At 37.8% G+C, this 20,350-nt stretch overlaps 18 non-coding genes across 18 annotated transcripts; all 18 read right to left on the reverse strand.

The window, feature by feature from the left end:
* Positions 1 to 3,960: 3,960 nt before the first annotated feature.
* Positions 3,961 to 4,033, reverse strand: Trnat-agu (transfer RNA threonine (anticodon AGU)). Its single transcript has one exon. It is a non-coding gene; the product is annotated as a tRNA-Thr (tRNA).
* A 2,620-nt stretch (positions 4,034 to 6,653) lies between these two features.
* Positions 6,654 to 6,726, reverse strand: Trnat-ugu (transfer RNA threonine (anticodon UGU)). The gene has a single exon. It is a non-coding gene; the product is annotated as a tRNA-Thr (tRNA).
* Positions 6,727 to 7,215: 489 nt separating this feature from the next.
* On the reverse strand, positions 7,216 to 7,288 carry Trnat-ugu (transfer RNA threonine (anticodon UGU)). The gene has a single exon. It is a non-coding gene; the product is annotated as a tRNA-Thr (tRNA).
* A 473-nt stretch (positions 7,289 to 7,761) lies between these two features.
* Trnat-ugu (transfer RNA threonine (anticodon UGU)) lies at positions 7,762 to 7,834 on the reverse strand. The gene has a single exon. It is a non-coding gene; the product is annotated as a tRNA-Thr (tRNA).
* A 1,375-nt stretch (positions 7,835 to 9,209) lies between these two features.
* Positions 9,210 to 9,282, reverse strand: Trnat-cgu (transfer RNA threonine (anticodon CGU)). The gene has a single exon. It is a non-coding gene; the product is annotated as a tRNA-Thr (tRNA).
* Positions 9,283 to 9,920: 638 nt separating this feature from the next.
* On the reverse strand, positions 9,921 to 9,993 carry Trnat-cgu (transfer RNA threonine (anticodon CGU)). Its single transcript has one exon. It is a non-coding gene; the product is annotated as a tRNA-Thr (tRNA).
* Positions 9,994 to 11,362: 1,369 nt separating this feature from the next.
* Trnat-agu (transfer RNA threonine (anticodon AGU)) lies at positions 11,363 to 11,435 on the reverse strand. The gene has a single exon. It is a non-coding gene; the product is annotated as a tRNA-Thr (tRNA).
* A 109-nt stretch (positions 11,436 to 11,544) lies between these two features.
* Positions 11,545 to 11,617, reverse strand: Trnaa-ugc (transfer RNA alanine (anticodon UGC)). Its single transcript has one exon. It is a non-coding gene; the product is annotated as a tRNA-Ala (tRNA).
* A 652-nt stretch (positions 11,618 to 12,269) lies between these two features.
* Trnat-cgu (transfer RNA threonine (anticodon CGU)) lies at positions 12,270 to 12,340 on the reverse strand. The gene has a single exon. It is a non-coding gene; the product is annotated as a tRNA-Thr (tRNA).
* A 1,716-nt stretch (positions 12,341 to 14,056) lies between these two features.
* On the reverse strand, positions 14,057 to 14,129 carry Trnav-uac (transfer RNA valine (anticodon UAC)). Its single transcript has one exon. It is a non-coding gene; the product is annotated as a tRNA-Val (tRNA).
* A 646-nt stretch (positions 14,130 to 14,775) lies between these two features.
* On the reverse strand, positions 14,776 to 14,848 carry Trnat-ugu (transfer RNA threonine (anticodon UGU)). The gene has a single exon. It is a non-coding gene; the product is annotated as a tRNA-Thr (tRNA).
* A 637-nt stretch (positions 14,849 to 15,485) lies between these two features.
* Positions 15,486 to 15,558, reverse strand: Trnat-ugu (transfer RNA threonine (anticodon UGU)). The gene has a single exon. It is a non-coding gene; the product is annotated as a tRNA-Thr (tRNA).
* Positions 15,559 to 16,029: 471 nt separating this feature from the next.
* Positions 16,030 to 16,102, reverse strand: Trnat-ugu (transfer RNA threonine (anticodon UGU)). Its single transcript has one exon. It is a non-coding gene; the product is annotated as a tRNA-Thr (tRNA).
* A 993-nt stretch (positions 16,103 to 17,095) lies between these two features.
* Positions 17,096 to 17,168, reverse strand: Trnat-ugu (transfer RNA threonine (anticodon UGU)). Its single transcript has one exon. It is a non-coding gene; the product is annotated as a tRNA-Thr (tRNA).
* Positions 17,169 to 17,623: 455 nt separating this feature from the next.
* Trnat-ugu (transfer RNA threonine (anticodon UGU)) lies at positions 17,624 to 17,696 on the reverse strand. Its single transcript has one exon. It is a non-coding gene; the product is annotated as a tRNA-Thr (tRNA).
* Positions 17,697 to 18,711: 1,015 nt separating this feature from the next.
* On the reverse strand, positions 18,712 to 18,782 carry Trnat-cgu (transfer RNA threonine (anticodon CGU)). Its single transcript has one exon. It is a non-coding gene; the product is annotated as a tRNA-Thr (tRNA).
* A 638-nt stretch (positions 18,783 to 19,420) lies between these two features.
* Positions 19,421 to 19,493, reverse strand: Trnav-uac (transfer RNA valine (anticodon UAC)). Its single transcript has one exon. It is a non-coding gene; the product is annotated as a tRNA-Val (tRNA).
* A 646-nt stretch (positions 19,494 to 20,139) lies between these two features.
* On the reverse strand, positions 20,140 to 20,212 carry Trnat-ugu (transfer RNA threonine (anticodon UGU)). Its single transcript has one exon. It is a non-coding gene; the product is annotated as a tRNA-Thr (tRNA).
* Positions 20,213 to 20,350: the final 138 nt, after the last annotated feature.

A 20,350-nucleotide genomic window follows, 5' to 3' on the forward strand; every position in this document is an offset into this window, starting at 1 on the left:
ATAGAAGTTAAGTACCGCTACATAATGCTATGCAAAGTTTGAAAAAATCATGATTTTTCAAAAAATCAACTAGTATTGACTAGTTATGCAATGTAGAAAAAGGGTTGAGATCAGAAGATATTGTGGAAGGTATTGAACAGACAGAAAATGTTCATTCCATCGAAAGCAGCAATCAGAATGCAGTTAGTCAAGCAAATGTTGCAAATATTTTTGTTCTATAAACGTTAATGTTTGTTTCTGCATGTAATATAAGTATGGTTCTAAGTATGTCCCTAGTATTCACTAGTGTCGCTAGTTCACAAATATATACATGTGTAGCATTCATTAGATTATCATCATATAACTTATAAACTTGCAGATTTATAGAAAATTGTTTGACAACATCCTTTGACAAAATCTAGCCGTTTTTATTTATAGTGTATAGTATGCAGTACAGTTTATGGTGTCAAATGTTAAAAAATACTTTACCAAAGTTTGGAACGGATTAAAATTAACATATATTAATTCTAATGGGAAAACCTGTTTCGGATCTAGACCAACTCAGTTTATGACCAACCTTCTGGAACGGATTGTGGTCGAGAACCGAGGTTCCACTGTGATATCATTTATCAAACAGAGTAATGAGGGAACCAAACTGTATCAATTATAGTTACTGCCTCACAATTAGTCCTGCTTTGCTGACCTTCTGTAGCGTTAACCTACACATGCAGCTAATTATCACCATCACACTTGCTAATTCATGACAGAGGAACATTTACAGAATTGTTACATGCACATCAAAACAGGATTGTTTGTCATGAAACACTGATTTTTGCCAATTTATGAAAAATGAAAAGATAGTAATTTTCTCCCCGAATAACAATAATTTAAATCACGATTTTAATCAATGATTTAAATCATTTGATTTTTTGGTGATAACCCTAGCACCATGCATGCCCATGAAACACAGTCTATATAGGAAGGTAATAGAAATTCAACTAGAAGCAGAGGCTATAGAAAAAGGATACAAGTCAAACAGGTGATGACTGACTAAGCAGCAACACTCAAAAGGTTGTAACATCAGTCTCTATGCACTAGTTGATCTTTTGTTTACTAGAGATAAAAAGGAAGTGAATGAGCGGTGTACTTAGCGACTGTGTACTTGTACTTATTTAATTGCTGAGTGAACAATTATTGAATAATAGCCTAATGGATAACTGCTAGGTCAAGTGAGTGTGTACAATCTATTGCATCTACAAATGTTACTGAGGATGAGCATAATGTTAAATTCTTCAATTTAATTGACATGTATAAACAGGTGTTTGCCTTGACAACATACGCCTAGCGAAAATAGTGTACGGTACAGTTTAAGTAACAAGAACCCGTTAGGTACATTTTTGCTCCATACGATTGGGAGCAGCAAACTATGATCAAATTTAGGTTTGATGACAACACTTACAAAACTGCGGATAGAACTCGACTAACGCAATATAGACCGTAGTAACCCACTTGATAGCTAAAGCGTACAATACACATTAAAACACTTGACCCTAACATTTGCCCCTATCCAAGCTGTATTTTACTCACAGCGAATATGGGATATGCGAACCACGAATACACTGTATATATAAAGTATAAAATATAATAGAATAAGTCATATTTTAGAAAGCAAAAGAAATACAAATTAACTGTTCGCTGATTGAGTGGTGTAGTAGGTTCTTCTTATTCCATATTGTCTGTAGCCCCGGTCTCCTCTTCACCAAACACAAAGCCCTAATTTACCGTTTATAATAACAGCACCAGTCATTGCCCGATAGAAGTGAATAGCTGAGCTGCTGCCTGACCAGAGCTCTGCACATACTACATCCAAATAATAGTCTGTTAGTCAGAATATCAAACTGGATTATGGGCTCCCAGTTGTATAACGTTGGATTGACTGTTTGCCGCATATTTTTATAATCTGGACAGTGGAATACATAGGGGTTGGGGGTTTCATCACGGCTCTATAATATTAAACAAGTTGAACCCGTTTTAACATACATATTTGTAAGACTCCATATGTGTCACCAGGAGATATTTTATCTCATGCATTTGCAGGAATCATTTCAGCAACTCTAGCCATATAGGCAGCTTCAGTCAAAGTCGTATAATAGTTGCTTCAAGTCAGCGGCTGTTTTAGCACTACTTATCCATCAGCCATGCTCAACGGCAAAAAGGATATTCACTTGCATATCCTGTCACAGAAAGCTAAGCAGGGATCAACTCTCACACTATCGATCTACATGTATTTATAGAATAGGCCCTACTGTGTTCGCTGACCTCGGAGTAGGTGTGCTGAATAATGCATGGGAAGGTTTCAACTCAACTCTAATCGCTTACGGACAGACAGGAAGTGGAAAGTCTTGGTCAGTGGTTGGTTACGGTATCAACAAAGGTAAGTAATCCGGAATATGCCCAATAACCACCTTTATAGCACTATTAAGTATTAATAGCACTATTAAGTATTAATAGCACTATTAAGTATTAATAGTGCTATTAAGTATTAATAGTGCTATTAATACTATAGACACACGATTAGTAGTTAGTTTTCTATTCATAGAACCTGTTGGCTAGAGATTCTAATATACTTATATTAATGATACCTTATACATAATTTTGATTGACTTTTGTTGAAAGAAATTAAAGAATTATTAGATAACTCAATTGAAAATAGCCAATCAAAAAATTTTGGAGTTATGCTTTGACTGAGAAGACAATCCTTAATCATAGATGTAACTTATTAGAGAATTTGATTGCCTGAGTACTATATCTAATATTTGGTCATATCATTTTATTGTTTCATTTATTTGATAGGATAATCAGAGTATTATATCCTATTGTTTCTTGGCTGCTCACTGTGCAAGACAGCAGTGCAAAAGTTATGTTTGCACAGTTGGTTAAGCAGCGCTTAGTTTTGGTTATATTATTGTCCTCTACAACTGTTAAAACTAATTGTATAAATTGTGATTTTATCAGCCTGTTGCTGTCAATTTCATAGCACACTTTACCTAGAAGCACTTCTGATTCAGACATCTATTTAATATATTTCAGGAATAGTTACTCTTTTCTGTGAGAAAATATTCATGCAGATCGATGAAAAGAAAGCAGCCGGTGACACGACAGAGTTTCAGATCATATTTAGCATGCTTGAGATATACAATGAGGAGGTGCGAGACCTTCTTGTAGAGTCTAACTCGAGAGGAGGCATGAGAGTACGAGAGAATCCAGCTATAGGATTTTATGGTAAAATGTTGTTATGTAATTTGCAGTATGTCGCATTTAATGTAGACTTAATTGAAGATGATCTTTCAGGATAGAGGTAGGTGGCATGTTTTAGTAAATTCTTTAAGCAAAACTTGAGAAATGAAAGCAGAGAGATCACGAAATCGTTGCATATGATGAAGGTAGACTGCAAGCATATACTATTATTTCTAGCTTGCCCCATCTTAAAGCTACTCATCCAAATATAAGTTGTATGCCTACAATCAAATCCTTAAGTTGAAGCGAGTGTATTATGTTTTACACAGCTCAGGGATTGACAATGTTTCCTGTGTCAAGCTATGCTAGTATTGAGAGCAAGATGGCCGAGGGAACAGAAAATCGAACGGTAGCGGCCACCCAGATGAATGCAACAAGCAGCCGAGCTCACACCATTGTGTTCGTTACATTCGTACAAAAGTACAAAAGTGCGGCTGGTGCCGAGACAGCTAAGAAGTCAGTGGTGAATCTGATAGATCTAGCTGGAAAGAAAACATGACTGACTTACATATTTTATGATATTATATAATATTATCATAAAATCAAAACAAGCGCTCTAGGCACTGAACAATGGCGGCTGCTCATGATGAGATCTAAACCCCAACCCGACACGTAGACCAAAATTAATAGAATAGTTTTAAATACAATTGATACACATCAAACTTGAATAAAGAGTTGACCTTAGGCCACCAATGAGGATTGAACTCATGACCTCCTGTTTACTAGATAGGCACTCTAGCCACTGAGCTATGGCAGCTGATCGTGATGGGGTGTAAACCAAAACCCGGCAAGCAGACCAAAATTAATAGAATAGTTTTAAATACAATTGGTACACATCAAAATTGAATAAAAAGTTGCAATCTTAAACCACCAATGATGATTGAACTCATGACTCATTAAAAAATCGTTAAACTTTTTAACCTTAGCTCGAAGGAGCACATATCATTGTTTGATAATCATGACGAGCCTGTTGGTCACCTGTGATGATCGAAAAGTGCTGCAAAAATTATTTTCGAAGTATTGGATCACGTGATCAGATTACGACATGACGATTGAATAATGCCGAAACAAAACTGTAAAGTAGCGAGTATCTGTATTTGATATGGGGTATTCGGTAAAACCCGAAGTGTTTGTCATAAACTAGTGCTACGACAAGTTTTATATTGAGCTTTTTATTGGCTTTTCAATTCACGTGAGAACATCACGTGACAAAACGATAACCAAACTGTAATGACTACGTCAGAGAAATAAACAGATTCCAATCTACGGCGGCTCTTCGTTTTTGAGCTTTTAGGAGCTTGTAATCACATTTCCACGTATTTGGCACCTACAACACAACAGAGTAAGACATGGTGAATCTTTTGATACCAAATATCTGTAATGTGAATTTTATTGCAAGTCAACCTTTAAGCTACAAAGAAGGGTCCACCTCAATAATATTGAGGCATTTACAACGAGGGCATCCTGAGGAACTTAAAAGCGCGTCTAAGAACCTTCAATCCAGCAAATTAATTTTATTTTTAGTTTCTTTTACTAATACCAGAAGTTTTAGAGAAGTGATGGATTTTTGCTTTGCACTATGCTGGGTTATCCATTTCTATATTTGTAAAGTATTTCTTAACTAATCTTTTGTTGATTATAATAGCAGTTGAAAATAAAATCTGTAATAAAAACACTTGCCAAATCATGCCATTAATCTATCACCCATTGAATAGGATTGATCCACTAATGTCTAGCCATAAATTGTAGATTGCTTCTATAAACCAAGCCACAAAATATAATGATTGGTGTGATAATGGTTTCTTTTATCTTAGTTTATTGATGTCACAACATTAGGCTGTAATAGAACTATCTCTTAACCTTAAACCAAAACTGTCACGTACAACTTTTATCATTTTGACTAGGTAAGTCAGACACGCTGTTTCCGATTTTGTACTCAAAATAAAGATTAGTCCACTAATTTTCAGAGTAATGAAGGCTTTTTTACAGCGTTTTAATTTTGGTCTAGAAAACAACACGATCGGCACAACAAGCTCCGCCCATAAATACGTGACGTAACCCAGCTTTTTAGGGACAGAAGTTGCGTAGGGATGTTTAGACCGATTTAGAATAATAGAGATGGGTGTTTTAAAATCCATTAACATCTAAATTCAGCCTTAAAAATAATCTCAGTCTTTTCTGAAAGGTAGATTAGCTATTTAACATTGCATATTTAAAAAAGCGCGATAACAATGCTGGCTTGTGATTAAACCGCGCTTTTTGAGCTCATTTTCCTCGGCGTCTAGCCTATTTAAACATCATATAACAAGCTAAGAGCAATTTTAAATAGTTTATATACCTTTCATAAAAGACTACAATTATTTTACATGCTGGATTTAGATAATAATGGGTTTAAAGACACTCATCTCTATTCTTCTAATTCAGACTAAACATTCCTAACTTCCGTTCCTGAAAAAGCTAGGTTATGTCACATATTTATGGGCGGAGCTTGTAATGCCAGTAGTGTTGTTTTCGAAATGGATATTGAAACGCTTTAAAAAAGCTTAAAGGACTTTAAAGGTAAGAGGACCAATCTTTATTTTAAGTATAAAATCGGAATCAGCGTGGCTGATTTACCTAGAAACTACAATAAACGCTGTACGTGACAGTTATGGTTTAAATGAATAATAAATCGCGCGTGCTGACCGGGTCCGACCCGATCTTGGCCCTCATTGCTGACCCTGAGTCTGGTCCGACCCTGCATTCCTTAGTCTATTCCAGATATAGGTAAGAAAGCCATTGATTCCATTTCCCTGATCAGATTAAAACTTCACAGGCTCATCATATTTAGTCATGTTTAGTTCAACATGATATTACTCTGTTACCTAGTCAGAGTCTGGCTCTTTGAGTGGGTGGGCTATTTGCCCCCCTCTCCTTTCCCCCTACTCTCTTTTCCGCTTCTAACTTCTTCTTCGTTGGAGAAAGGGAAAAGAGAGAATGGGGATAAGAGAGGGTGGCAAATATAGCCCTGATGGCTCATGATTTGTGTGCAGCAATTCATAGCTTTTATAGTTGTAATCTATGGTGGTTATAAGATATTATGACAGAAATGCTTTAGCTTACTGGATTATGTTTCCAAGAAGGTTTTTATGTGACAATAAATGTGATTTTTTCAGCTTCTCCTCATTAGCTCCATTGTTAACAAGAGTGCAGTCAAGCATGAGATACAATACAATGACTTTACGTCATGCTAAGTCTGACAGGCTTTTTCCCTATTGGCCAATCTAGGTTTATATATCTATGGTGTAAACCCAAACCTGACCGATGGACCAAAACTATTAGAATAGTTTTAAATACAATGGATACTTGTCAACCTTGAATAAAAAATAGCGATCTTCAGCCACCACTGAGGATCTAAATCAAAACCTCCTGTTTACAAAACAGGCGCCCTAACCACTGAGCTATGGTGGCTGCTGCTTGAAAGGGTGTAATCCCAAACCCGAAGAGTAGACTAAGATTAGTAGAATAGTATGAAATAAAACGGTTACCACACACTAAAATTAATGAAAAAGAAATGATCCTCAGCCACCAATGATAATTGAACTCATGATTGCCTGTTTACAAGACAGGCACTCTAACCACTGATCTAAGGCGGCTGCTGGTAGCAGGGGTGTAAACCAAAACCCTACGGATAGACCAAAACTATTAAAATAGTTTAAAATGAAATTGATACAAATCAAACTTAAATAAAAAGTAGTCGGTGTAAGCTGTAGCCGAAGCCACCAATGAGGATTGAACCCATAACCTCTGGTTTACTAGACAGGCGCTTTAGCCATTGAGCTATGGTGGCTGCTTGAGGAAAGGGTGTACACCCAAACCCGAAGTATAGACCAAAAATAACAGACTAATTTCAAGTACAAACAATCATCTGCATACTTAATTGGAAAACAGCTATTGAAAAGCCATTAATGAGGATTGAACTCATGACCTCCTGTTTACAAGACAGGCGCTCTAACCACTGAGCTATGGCAGCTGCTTCTGAAAGGACATAAACCCAAACCCGACCAGTACACCAAATTTAAAAGAATTGTTTTGAATACAATCGATACACATCAAACTATAATAAAAAGCTGTAATCTTAAGCCACCAATGAGGATTCAACTCATGGCTTCCTCTTTACTAGACAGGTACTTTAACCAATGAGCTATGTTGGTTGCCGGTGGAAAGGGTGTAAACCCAAACTCTCGGGATAGACCAAAATTAACGGACTAATTTTAAGTACAAACAATAATCTGGATACTCAATTAAAAAGCAGCTACTTGAAAGCCATTAATGAGGATTGAACTCACGACCTCCTGTTTATTAGACAGGCACTCTAGTCACTGAGCTATGGTGGCTGTTGGAGGTAGACCTGTATACCTAAACTGAACGAATAGACCAAAAATAATACAATAATTTCAATTACAAAGAATTCACAGCGAAGTTAAATGAATATTAGCTATTGTAAGCCACCAATGAGGATTGAACTCATGACCTCCTTTTTACAAGACAGGCGCTTTAACCACTGAACTATGGTGGCTGCTTATAAAAGGGTGTAAACCCAAACCCGACCAGTATGCCAATTTTAAAAGAATTGTTTTAAATAAAATCGATACACATCAAACTCTAATAAAAAGCTGTAAATTTAAGCCACCGATAGGATTGAACTCATGACCTCCTGTTTACCAAACGCACACTTTAACCGCCGAGCTATGGTGGCTGTTGGAGGTAGGCCTGTAAACCCAAACTCGACGGATAAACCAAAAATAATACAATAGTTTCAATTACAAAGAATTCACAGCGAAGTTAAATGAATATTAGCTATTGTAAGCCAACAATGAGGATTGAACTCATGACCTCCTTTTTACAAGACAGGCGCTTTAACCACTGAACTATGGGGGCTGCTTATAAAAGGGTGTAAACCCAAACCCGACCAGTACGCCAAATTTAAAATATTTTTTAAAAATAAAATCGATAGACATCAAACTCTAATAAAAAGCTGTAAATTTAAGCCACCAATGGGATTGAACTCATGAGCTCCTATTTACAAAACGCGCACTTTAACCGCCGAGGTATAGTGGCTGTTGGAGGTTGGCCTGTAAACCCGAAATCAACGGATAGACCAAAAATAATAGAACAGATTTAAATACATTTGATACCCATCAAACATGAATATATTGTTTCAATCTTAATCCACCAATGAGGATTGAACTTATGACTTACTGTTTATAAGACAGGCGGTCTAGCCAATGATCTCTGGTGGCTGTTGGTGGAAGGGTTGTAAACCCAAACCCGACAAGTAGACCAAAATTAATAGAAAAGTTTTAAATACAACTTATTCACATCGAACCTTAATAAAAAGGTGCAATCTTAAGCCATAAATGAGGAATGGACTCATGACCTCTTGTTTACAAGACAGGCAATCTACCCACTGAGCTATGGCGACTGCTTATAAAAGCAAATAAACCCAAACCCGACGAGTACGCCAATTTTAAAAGAATTGTTTTAAATAAAATCGATACACATCAAACTCTAATAAAAAGCTGTAATTTTAAGCCACCAATGGAATTGAACTCAAGAGCTCCTGTTTACCAAACGCACACTTTAACCGCCGAGGTATGGTGGCTGTTGGAGGTAGGCCTGTAAAACCGAAATCAACGGATAGACAAAAAAAAATAGAACAGATTTAAATACATTTGATACCCATCAAACGTGAATATATTGTTTCAATCTTAATCCACCAATGAGGATTGAACTTATGACTTACCGTTTATAAGACAAGCGGTCTAGCCAATGATCTCTGGTGGTTGTTGGTGGAAGGGTTGTAAACCCAAACCCGACAAGTAGACCAAAATTAATAGAAAAATTTTAAATACAATTTTTACACATCAAACCTTAAAAAAAAGGTAATCTTAAGCCACCAATGAGGATTGAACTCACGACCTCCTGTTTACGAGACAGGCGCTCTTGCCACTGAGCTATGGTGGCTGCTGGTGGCAGGAGTGTAAACCCAAATCTACAGAATCCCTACCCTATAAAATTAATACAAATCAAACATGAATAAAAAGAGGCGATCTTCAGCCGCTAATGAAGATTAAACTCATCACCTCCTGCATACCGCATAGCTCTTCTAACCACTGAGCAATGGTGGCTGTCGGAGGTAGGCTTGTAAACCCAAAGTCAACGGATAGACCAAAAATAATAAAATAGCTTTATATATAGTTCATACTCAACAAATAACTTAAATAAAAAGTGCCTGTCATAAAGCCACCGATGAAGATTGAACTCATGAACTCCTGCTTATTAGACAGGCGCTCTAGCCACTGATCTATGACGGCTGCTCATAAGGGGTGTAAACCGAATCCCGACCAGTACACCATTTTTAATATAGTAGTTTTAAATGCAAATGATACACATCAACCTCATTCAAATGTTCCAATCTTAAACCACCAATGAGCATTGAACTTATGACTTACTGTTTACAAGACCGGCGGTCTAGCCACTGATCTCTGGAGGCTGTTGGTAGAAAGGTTGAAAACCCAAACCCGACAAGTAGACCAAAATAAATAGAATAGTTTTAAATACAATTTTGACACATCAAACCTTAATAAAAAGGTGCAATCTCAAGCCACCAATGAGGATTGAACTCACGACCTCCTGTTTACGAGACAGGCGCTCTAACCACTGAGCTATGGCGGCTGCTGGTGGCAGGAGTAGAAACCTAAACTCTATAGAATCCCTACCCTATAAAATTATTACGAATCAAACATGAATAAAAAGAAGCGGCTATCAGCCACTAATAGAAATTAAACTCATCACCTCCTGCATGCCGCATAGCTCTTCTAACCCCTGAGCTATGGTGGCTGTTGGAGGTAGACCTGTAAACCCAAAGTCAACGGATAGACCAAAAATAATAGAATAGATTTCAATACATTTGATACCCATCAAACTAGAAGAAACTTTTTCAATCTTAATCCACTAATGAGGATTGAACTTATGACTTACTGTTTACAAGACAGGCGATCTAACCACTGATCTCTGGTGGCTGTTGGTGGAAGGGTTGTAAACCCAAACCAATGAGGATTGAACTCATGAACTCCTGTTTACAAAACAGGCGCTCTAACAACTGAACTATGGCAACTGCTTCTGAAATGGCGTAAACCCAAACCCGATTAGTACACCAATTTGAAAAGGATTGTTGTAAATACAATCGATACACATCAAACTCTAATAAAAAGCTGTAATGTTAAGCCACCAGTAAGGACTGAACTCATGATTTCCTGTTTACAAAACAGGCGCTCTAACCACTGAGCTATGGCGACTGCTTCTGAAATGGCGTAAACCCAAACCCGATTAGTACACCAATTTTAAAAGGATTGTTGTAAATACAATCGATACACATCAAATTCTAATAAAAAGCTGTTATGTTAAGCCACAAATGAGGACTGAACTCATGACTTCCTGTTTGCAAAACAGGCGCTCTAACCACTGAGCTATGGCGACTGCTTCTGAAATGGCGTAAACCCAAACCCGATTAGTACACCAATTTTAAAAGGATTGTTGTAAATACAATCGATACACATCAAACTCTAATAAAAAGCTGTAATGTTAAGCCACCAATGAGGATTGAACTCATGACTTACTGTTTACAAGACAGGCGATTTAGCCACTGATCTCTGGTGGCTGTTGGTGGAAGGGTTGTAAACCCAAACCAATGAGGATTGAACTCATGAACTCCTGTTTACAAAACAGGCGCTCTAACTACTGAGCTATGGCGACCGCTTCTGAAATGGCGTGAACCCAAACCCGATTAGTACACCATTTTTAGAAGGAATGTTGTAAATACAATCGATACACATCAAACGCTAATAAAAAGCTGCTATGTTAAGCCACCAATGAGGACTCAACTCATGACTTCCTGTTTGCAAAACAGGCGCTCTAACCACTGAGCTATGGCGACTGCTTCTGAAATGGCGTAAACCCAAACCCGATTAGTACACCAATTTTAAAAGGATTGTTGTAAATACAATCGATACACATCAAACTCTAATAAAAAGCTGTAATGTTAAGCCACCAATGAGGATTGAACTCATGACTTCCTGTTTACTAGACAGGTACTTTAACCACTAAGCTATGGCGGCTGCTGGTGGAAAGGGTGTAAACCCAAACCCGACAAGTGGACCAAAATTAATAGAAGAGTTTTAAATACAATTTATACGCATCAAACCTTAATACAAAGGTGCAATCTTAAGCCACCAATGAGGATTGAACTCATGACCTCCTGTTTGCAAGACAGGCGGTCTAGGCACTGAGCCATAGCGGCTGCTGGTGGAAGGGGTGTAAACCCAAACCCGACAAGTAGACCAAGATTAATAGAAAAGTTTTAAATACAACTTATACACATCAAACCTAATAAAAAGGTGCAATCTTAAGCCATAAATGAGGATTGGACTCATGACCTCCTGTTTACAAGACAGGCGATCTAACCACTGAGCTATGGTGACTGCTTATAAAAGGAAATAACCCCAAACCCGACGAGTACGCCAATTTTAAAAGTATTGTTTTAAATAAAACCGATACACATCAAACTCTAATAAAAAGCTGTAAATTTAAGCGACCGATGGGATTGAACTCATGAGCTCCTGTTTACCAAAGGAACACTTTAACCGCCGAGCTATGGTGGCTGTTGGAGTTAGGCCTGTAAACCCAAAATCAACGAATAGACCAAAAATAATAGCATAGATTTAAATACATTTGATACCCATCAAACTTGATCAAATTGTTTAAATCTTAAACCACCAATGAGCCTTGAACTTATGATTTACTGTTTACAAGACCGGCGGTCTAGCCACTGATCTTAGGAGGCTGTTGGTAGAAAGGTTGTAAACCCAAACCCGACAAGTAGACCAAAATTAATAGAATAGTTTTGAATACAATTTAGACACATCAAACCTTAATAAAAATGTGCAATCTTAAGCCACCAATGAGGATTGAACTACAACCTCCTGTTTACGAGACAGGCGCTCTCCCACTGAGCTATGGCGGCTGCTTCTGAATGGGTGTAAACCCAAACTCTACAGAAACCCTACCCTATAAAATTAATACAAATCAAACATGAATAAAAAGAAGCGATCTTCAGCCGCTAATGAAGATTAAACTCAACACTTCCTGCATACCGCATAGCTCTTCTAACCACTGAGCAATGGTGGCTGTCGGAGGCAGGCCTGTAAACCCAAAGTCAACGGATAGACGAAAAATAATATAATAGTTTTATATATAGTTCATACTCAACAATTAACTTAAATAAAAAGTGCCTGTCATAAATCCACCAATGAGGATTGAACTCATGACTTCCTGTTTGCTAGACAGGTACTTTAACCACGGAGCTATGGTGGCTGCTGGAGGAAAGGGTGTAACCCCAAACCCTAGGGATAGACCGAAATTAACAGACTAATTTTATGTACAAACAATAATCTGTATACTTAATTAAAAACCAGCTATTTGAAAGCCATTAATGAGGATTAAAGTCATGACCTGCTGTTTACTAGACAGAGGCTCTAACCTCTGAGCTATGGCGGCTGCTTATAAAAGGGAGTAAACCCAAACCCGACCAGTACGCCAATTTTAAAAGAATTGTTTTAAATAAAATCGATACACATCAAACTCTAATAAAAAGCTGTAAATTTAAGCCACCAATGGGATTGAACTCATGACTTCCTGTTTACCAAACGCACACTTTAACTGCAGTGCTATGGTGGCTGTTGGAGGTAGGCCTGTAAACCAAAAATCAACGGATAGACCAAAATCAATAGAATGGATTTAAATACATTTGATACCAATCAAACTTGAATAAATTGTTTTAATCTTAATCCACCAACGAGGATTGATTTTATGACTTACTGTTTACAAGACAGTCGGTCTAGCCACTGATCTCTGGTGGCTGTTGGTGGAAAGGTTGTAAACCCAAACCCGACAAGTAGACAGAAATTAATAGAATAGTTTTAAATACAATTTATACACATCAAACCTTAATAAAAAGATGTAATCTTAAGCCACCATATAGGATTGAACTCATGACCTTCTGTTTACGAGACAAGCGCTCTTACCACCGAGCTATGGCGACCACTGGTGGCAGGAGTGTAAACCCAAACTCTACAGAATCCCAACCCTATAAAATTAATACAAATCAAACATGAATAAAAAGAAGCGATCTTCAGCCGCTAATGAAGATTAAACTCCTCACCTCTGGCATACCGCATAGCTCTTCTAACCACTGAGCAATGGTGACTGTCGGAGGCAGGCCTGTAAACCCAAAGTCAACGGATAGACCAAAAACAATAGAATAGTTTTATATATTGTTCATACTCAACAAATAACTTAAATAAAAAGTGCCTGTCATAAAGCCACCAATGAAGATTGAACTCATGAACTCCTGTTTATTAGACAGGCGCTCTAGCCACTGATCTATGACGGCTGCTCATAAGGGGTGTAAACCGTATCCCGACCAGTACACCATTATTAATATACTAGTTTTAAATGCAAATGATACTCATCAACCTCAGTCAAATGTTCCAATCTTAATCCACCAATGAGCGTTGAACTTATGACTTTTTGTTTACAAGACAGGCGGTCTAGGCACTGAGCTATGGCGGCTGCTGGTGGAAGGGGTGTAAACCCAAACCCGACAAGTAGACCAAAATTAATAGAAAAGTTTTAAATACATTTTATACACATCAAACCTTAATACAAAGGTGCAATCTTAAGCCACCAATGAGGATTGAACTCATGACCTCCTGTTTGTAAGACAGGCGGTCTAGGTACTGAGCTATGGCGGCTGCTGGTGGAAAGGGTGTAAACCCAAACCCGACAAGTAGACCAAAAGTAATAGAAAAGTTTTAAATACAACTTATACACATCAAACCTTAATAAAAAGGTGCAATCTTAACCCATAAATGAGGATTGGACTCATCACCTCCTGTTTACAAGACAGGCGATCTAACCACTGAGCTATGGCGACTGCTTATAAAAGGAAATAAACCCAAACCCGACGAGTACGCCAATTTTAAAAGAATTGTTTTAAATAAAACCGATACACATCAAACTCTAATAAAAAGCTGTAAATTTAAGCCACCGATGGGATTGAACTCATGAGCTCCTGTTTACCAAACGCACACTTTAACCGCCGAGCTATGGTGGCTGTTGGAGTTAGGCCTGTAAACCCAAAATCAACGGATAGACCAAAAATAATAGAATAGAATTAAATACATTTGATACCCATCAAACTTGAACAAATTGTTTAAATCTTTAACCACCAATGAGCATTGAACTTATGATTTATTGTTTACAAGACCGGCGGTCTAACCACTGATCTCTGGAGGCTGTTGGTAGAAAGGGTGTAAACCCAAACCCGACAAGTAGACCAAAATTAATAGAATAGTTTTGAATACAATTTATACGCATCAAACCTTAATAAAAATCTTGAGCCACCAATGAGGATTGAACTCATGACCTCCTGTTTACAAGACAGGCGCTCTAACCACTGAGCTATGGCAGCTGCTTATAAATGGGTGTAAACCCTAATCCTACGGAATCTCTACCCGATAAAATTAATACAAATCACACTTAAATAAAAAAGTAGCGATCTTCAACCCCCAATGAGGGCTGAACTCATCACCTCCTGCATACCGCATAGGCACTTTAGCCACTGAGCTATGGTGGCTGTTGGAGGTAGGCCTGTAAACCCAAAGTCGACGGATAGACCAAAAATAATACAATAGTTTCATTTACGAAGAATTCACAGCGAATTTAAATGAAAAATAGGTATTGTAAGCCAACAACGAGGATTGAACTCATGACCTCCTGTTTACAAAACGCACACTTTACCCGCCGAGCTATGGTGGCTGTTGGAGGCAGGCCTGTAAACCCAAAATCATCGGATAGACCAAAAATAATAGAATAAATTTAAATACATATGATACCCATCAAACGTGAATAAATTGTTTCAATCTTAATCCACCAATGAGCTTTAAACTTATGATTTTTTGTTTATAAGACAGGCGGTCGAGGCACTGAGCTATGGCAGCTGCTGGTGGAAGGGGGGTAAACCCAATCCCGACAAGTAGACCAAAATTAATAGAAAAGTTTTAAATACGCTTTATACACATCATACCTAATAAAAAGATGCGATCTTAAGCCACCAATGAGGATTGAACTCATGACCTCCTGTTTACAAGACAGGCGCTCTAACCACTGAGCTATGGCGACTGCTTATAAAAGGAAATAAACCCAAACCCGACGAGTACGCCAATTTTAAAAGAATTGTTTTAAATAAAACCGATACACATCAAACTCTAATAAAAAGCTGTAAATTTAAGCCACCGATGGGATTGAACTCATGAGCTCCTGTTTACCAAACGCACACTTTAACCGCTGAGCTATGGTGGCTGTTGGAGTTAGGCCTGTAAACCCAAAATCAACGGATAGACCAAAAATAAGAGAATAGAATTAAATACCTTTGATACCCATCAAACTTGAACAAATTGTTTAAATCTTAAACCACCAATGAGCATTGAACTTATGACTTACTGTTTACAAGACCGGCGGTCTAACCACTGATCTCTGGAGGCTGTTGGTAGAAAGGTTGTAAACCAAAACCCGACAAGTAGACCAAAATTAATAGAATAGTTTTGAATACAATTTATACACATCAAACCTTAATCAAAATGTGCAATCTTAAACCACCAATGAGGATTGAACTCATGACCTCCTGTTTACAAGACAGGCGTTCTAACCACTGAGCTATGGCGGCTGCTTATAAATAGGTGTAAACCCTAATCCTACGGAATCTCTACCCGATAAAATTAATACAAATCACACTTAAATAAAAAAGTAGCGATCTTCAACCCCCAATGAGGGCTGAACTCATCACCTCCTGCATACCGCATAGGCACTTTAACCACTGAGCTATGGTGGCTGTTGGAGGTAGGCCTGTAAACCCAAAGTCGACGGATAGACCAAAAATAATACAATAGTTTCATTTACGAAGAATTCACAGAGAATTTAAATGAAAAATAGGTATTGTAAGCCAACAATGAGGATTGAACTCATGACCTCCTGTTTACCAAACGCACACTTTACCCGCCGAACTATGGTGGCTGTTGGAGGCAGGCCTGTAAACCCAAAATCATCGGAAAGACCAAAAATAATAGAATAAATTTGAATACATATGATACCCATCAAACGTGAATAAATTGTTTCAATCTTAATCCACCAATGAGCGTTAAACTTATGACTTTTTGCTTACAAGACAGGCGGTCTAGGCACTGAGCAAACGCGGCTGCTCGTAAGGTGTGTAAACCGAATTCCCCCAGTACACATTTTTTAATATACTAGTTTTAAATACAAATGATGGACATCAACCTTATTAAAATGTTCCAATCTTAATCCACCAATGAGCTTTGAACTTATGATTTTTTGTTTACAAGACAGGCGGTCTAGGCACTGAGCAATGACGGCTGCTCGTAAGGTGTGTAAACCGAATCCCCACCAGTACACCATTTTTAATATACTAGTTTTAAATACAAATGATGCACATCAACCTTATTAAAATGTTCCAATCTTAATCCACCAATGAGCTTTGAACTTATGATTTTTTGTTTATAAGACAGGCGGTCGAGGCACTGAGCTATGGCGGCTGGTGGTGGAAGGGGTGTAAACCCAAACTCGACAAGTAGACCAAATTAATAGAAAAGTTTTAAATACACTTTATACACATCATACCTAATAAAAAGATGCGATCTTAAGCCACCAATGAGGATTGAACTCATGACCTCCTGTTTACAAGACAGGCGCTCTAACCACTGAGCTATGGCGACTGCTTATACATGGGTGTAAACCCTAACACTACGGAATCTCTACCCGATAAAATTAATACAAATCACACTTAAATAAAAAGTAGCGATTATCAACCCCCAATGAGGGCTGAACTCATCACCTCCTGCATACCGCATAGGCACTTTAGCCACTGAGCTATGGTGGCTGTTGGAGGGAGGCCTGTAAACCCAAAATCAACGGATAGACCAAAAATAATAGAATAGAATTAAATACATTTGATACCCATCAAACTTGAACAAATTGTTTAAATCATAAACCACCAATGAGCATTAAACTTATGACTTACTGTTTACAAGACCGGCGGTCTAGCCACTGATTTTTGGAGGCGGTTGGTAGAAAGGTTGTAAACCCAAACCCGACAAATAGAACAAAATTAATAGAATTGTTTTAAATAAAATCGATACACATCAAACTCTAATAAAAAACTGTAGTTTTAAACCACCAATGAGGATTGAACTCATGACCTCCTGTTTACAAGACAGGCGCTCTAACCACTGAGCTATGGCGGCTGCTTATAAATGGGTGTAAACCCAAACCCGACCAGTACGCCAATTTTCAAAGAATTGTTTTAAATAAAATCGATACACATCAAACTCTAATAAAAAGCTGTAGTTTTAAGCCACTAATGAGGATTGAACCCATGACCTCCTGTTTACAAGATAGGTGTTCTAACCACTTAGCTATGGCAGCTGCTTTTGAAAGGGTGTAAACCCAAACCCGACCAGTACACCAAAATTAAAAAAATTGTTTTAAATAAAATCGATACACATCAAACTCTAATAAAAAACTGTAGTTTTAAGCCACCAATGAGATTGAACTCATGACCTCCTGTTTACCAACCGCACACTTTAACCGCCGAGCTATGGTGGCTGTTGGAGGCAGGCCTGTAAACCCAAAATCATCGGATAGACCAAAAATAATAGAATAAATTTAAATACATATGATACCCATCAAACGTGAATAAATTGTTTCAATCTTAATCCACCAATGAGCGTTGAACTTATGACTTTTTGTTTACAAGACAGGCGGTCTAGGCACTGAGCTATGGCGGCTACTGGTGGAAGGGGTGTAAACCCAAACCCGACAAGTAGACCAAAATTGATAGAAAAGTTTTAAATAAATTTTTTACACATCATACCTTAATACAAAGGTGCATTCTTAAGCCACCAATGAGATTGAACTCATGAGCTCCTGTTTACCAAACGCACACTTTAACCGCCGAGCCTTGGTGGCTGTTGGAAGTAGGCCTGTAAACCCAAAATCAACGGATAGACCAAAAATAATAGAATAGAATTAAATACATTTGATACCCATCCAATTTGAACAAATTGTTTAAATCTTAAACCACCAATGAGCATTGAACTTATGATTTACTGTTTACAAGACCGGCGGTCTAGCCACTGATTTCTGGAGGCTGTTGGTAGAAAGGTTGTAAACCCAAACCCGACAAGTAGACCAAAATTAATAGAATAGTTTTGAATACAATTTAGACACATCAAACCTTAATAAAAATGTGCAATCTTTAACCACCAATGAGGATTGAACTACAACCTCCTGTTTACGAGACAGGCGCTCTACCACTGAGCTATGGCGGCTGCTTCTGAATGGGTGTAAACCCAAACTCTACAGAAACCCTACCCTATAAAATTAATACAAATCAAATTTGAATAAAAAGAAGCGATCTTCAGCCGCTAATGAAGATTAAACTCCTCACCTCTGGCATACCGCATAGCTCTTCTAACCACTGAGCAATGGTGGCTGTCGGAGGCAAGCCTGTAAACCCAAAGTCAACGGATAGACCAAAAACAATAGAATAGTTTTATATATCGTTCATACTCAACAAATAACTTAAATAAAAAGTGCCTGTCATAAAGCCACCAATGAAGATTGAACTCATGAACTCCTGTTTATTAGACAGGCGCTCTAGCCACTGATCTATGACGGCTGCTCATAAGGGGTGTAAACCGAATCCCGACCAAAACACCATTTTTAATATACTAGTTTTAAATGCAAATGATACTCATCAACCTCATTCAAATGTTCCAATCTTAATCCACCAATGAGCGTTGAACTTATGACTTTTTGTTTACAAGACAGGCGGTCTAGGCACTGAGCTATGGCGGCTGCTGGTGGAAGGGGTGTAAACCCAAACCCGACAAAAAGACTAAAATTAATAGAAAAGTTTTAAATACATTTTATACACATCAAACCTTAATACAAAGGTGCTATCTTAAGCCACCAATGAGGATTGAACTCATGACCTCCTGTTTGTAAGACAGGCGGTCTAGGCACTGAGCTATGGCGGCTGCTGGTGGAAAGGGTTTAAACCCAAACCCGACAAGTAGACCAAAATTAATAGAAAAGTTTTAAATACAACTTATACACATCAAACCTTAATAAAAAGGTGCAATCTTAACCCATAAATGAGGATTGGACTCATCACCTCCTGTTTACAAGACAGGCGATATAACCACTGAGCAAGGGCGACTGCTTATAAAAGGAAATAAACCCAAACCCGACGAGTACGCCAATTTTAAAAGAATTGTTTTAAATAAACCCGATACACATCAAACTCTAATAAAAAGCTGTAAATTTAAGCCACCGATGGGATTGAACTCATGAGCTCCTGTTTACCAAACGCACACTTTAACCGCCGAGCTATGGTGGCTGTTGGAGTTAGGCCTGTAAACCCAAAATCAACGGATAGACCAAAAATAATAGAATAGAATTAAATACATTTGATACCCATCAAACTTGAACAAATTGTTTAAATCTTAAACCACCAATGAGCATTGAACTTATGATTTATTGTTTACAAAACCGGCGGTCTAACCACTGATCTCTGGAGGCTGTTGGTAGAAAGGTTGTAAACCCAAACCCGACAAGTAGACCAAAATTAATAGAATAGTTTTGAATACAATTTATACGCATCAAACCTTAATAAAAATCTTGAGCCACCAATGAGGATTGAACTCATGACCTCCTGTTTACAAGACAGGCGCTCTAACCACTGAGCTATGGCGACTGCTTATAAAAGGAAAAAAACCCAAACCCGACGAGTACGCCAATTTTAAAAGAATTGTTTTAAATAAAACCGATACGCATCAAACTCTAATAAAAAGCTGTAAACTTAAGCCACCGATGGGATTGAACTCATGAGCGC

This window comes from Watersipora subatra, chromosome 2 (genome assembly GCF_963576615.1).
Source record: "Watersipora subatra chromosome 2, tzWatSuba1.1, whole genome shotgun sequence".
Taxonomy (NCBI): Eukaryota; Metazoa; Bryozoa; class Gymnolaemata; order Cheilostomatida; family Watersiporidae; genus Watersipora; species Watersipora subatra.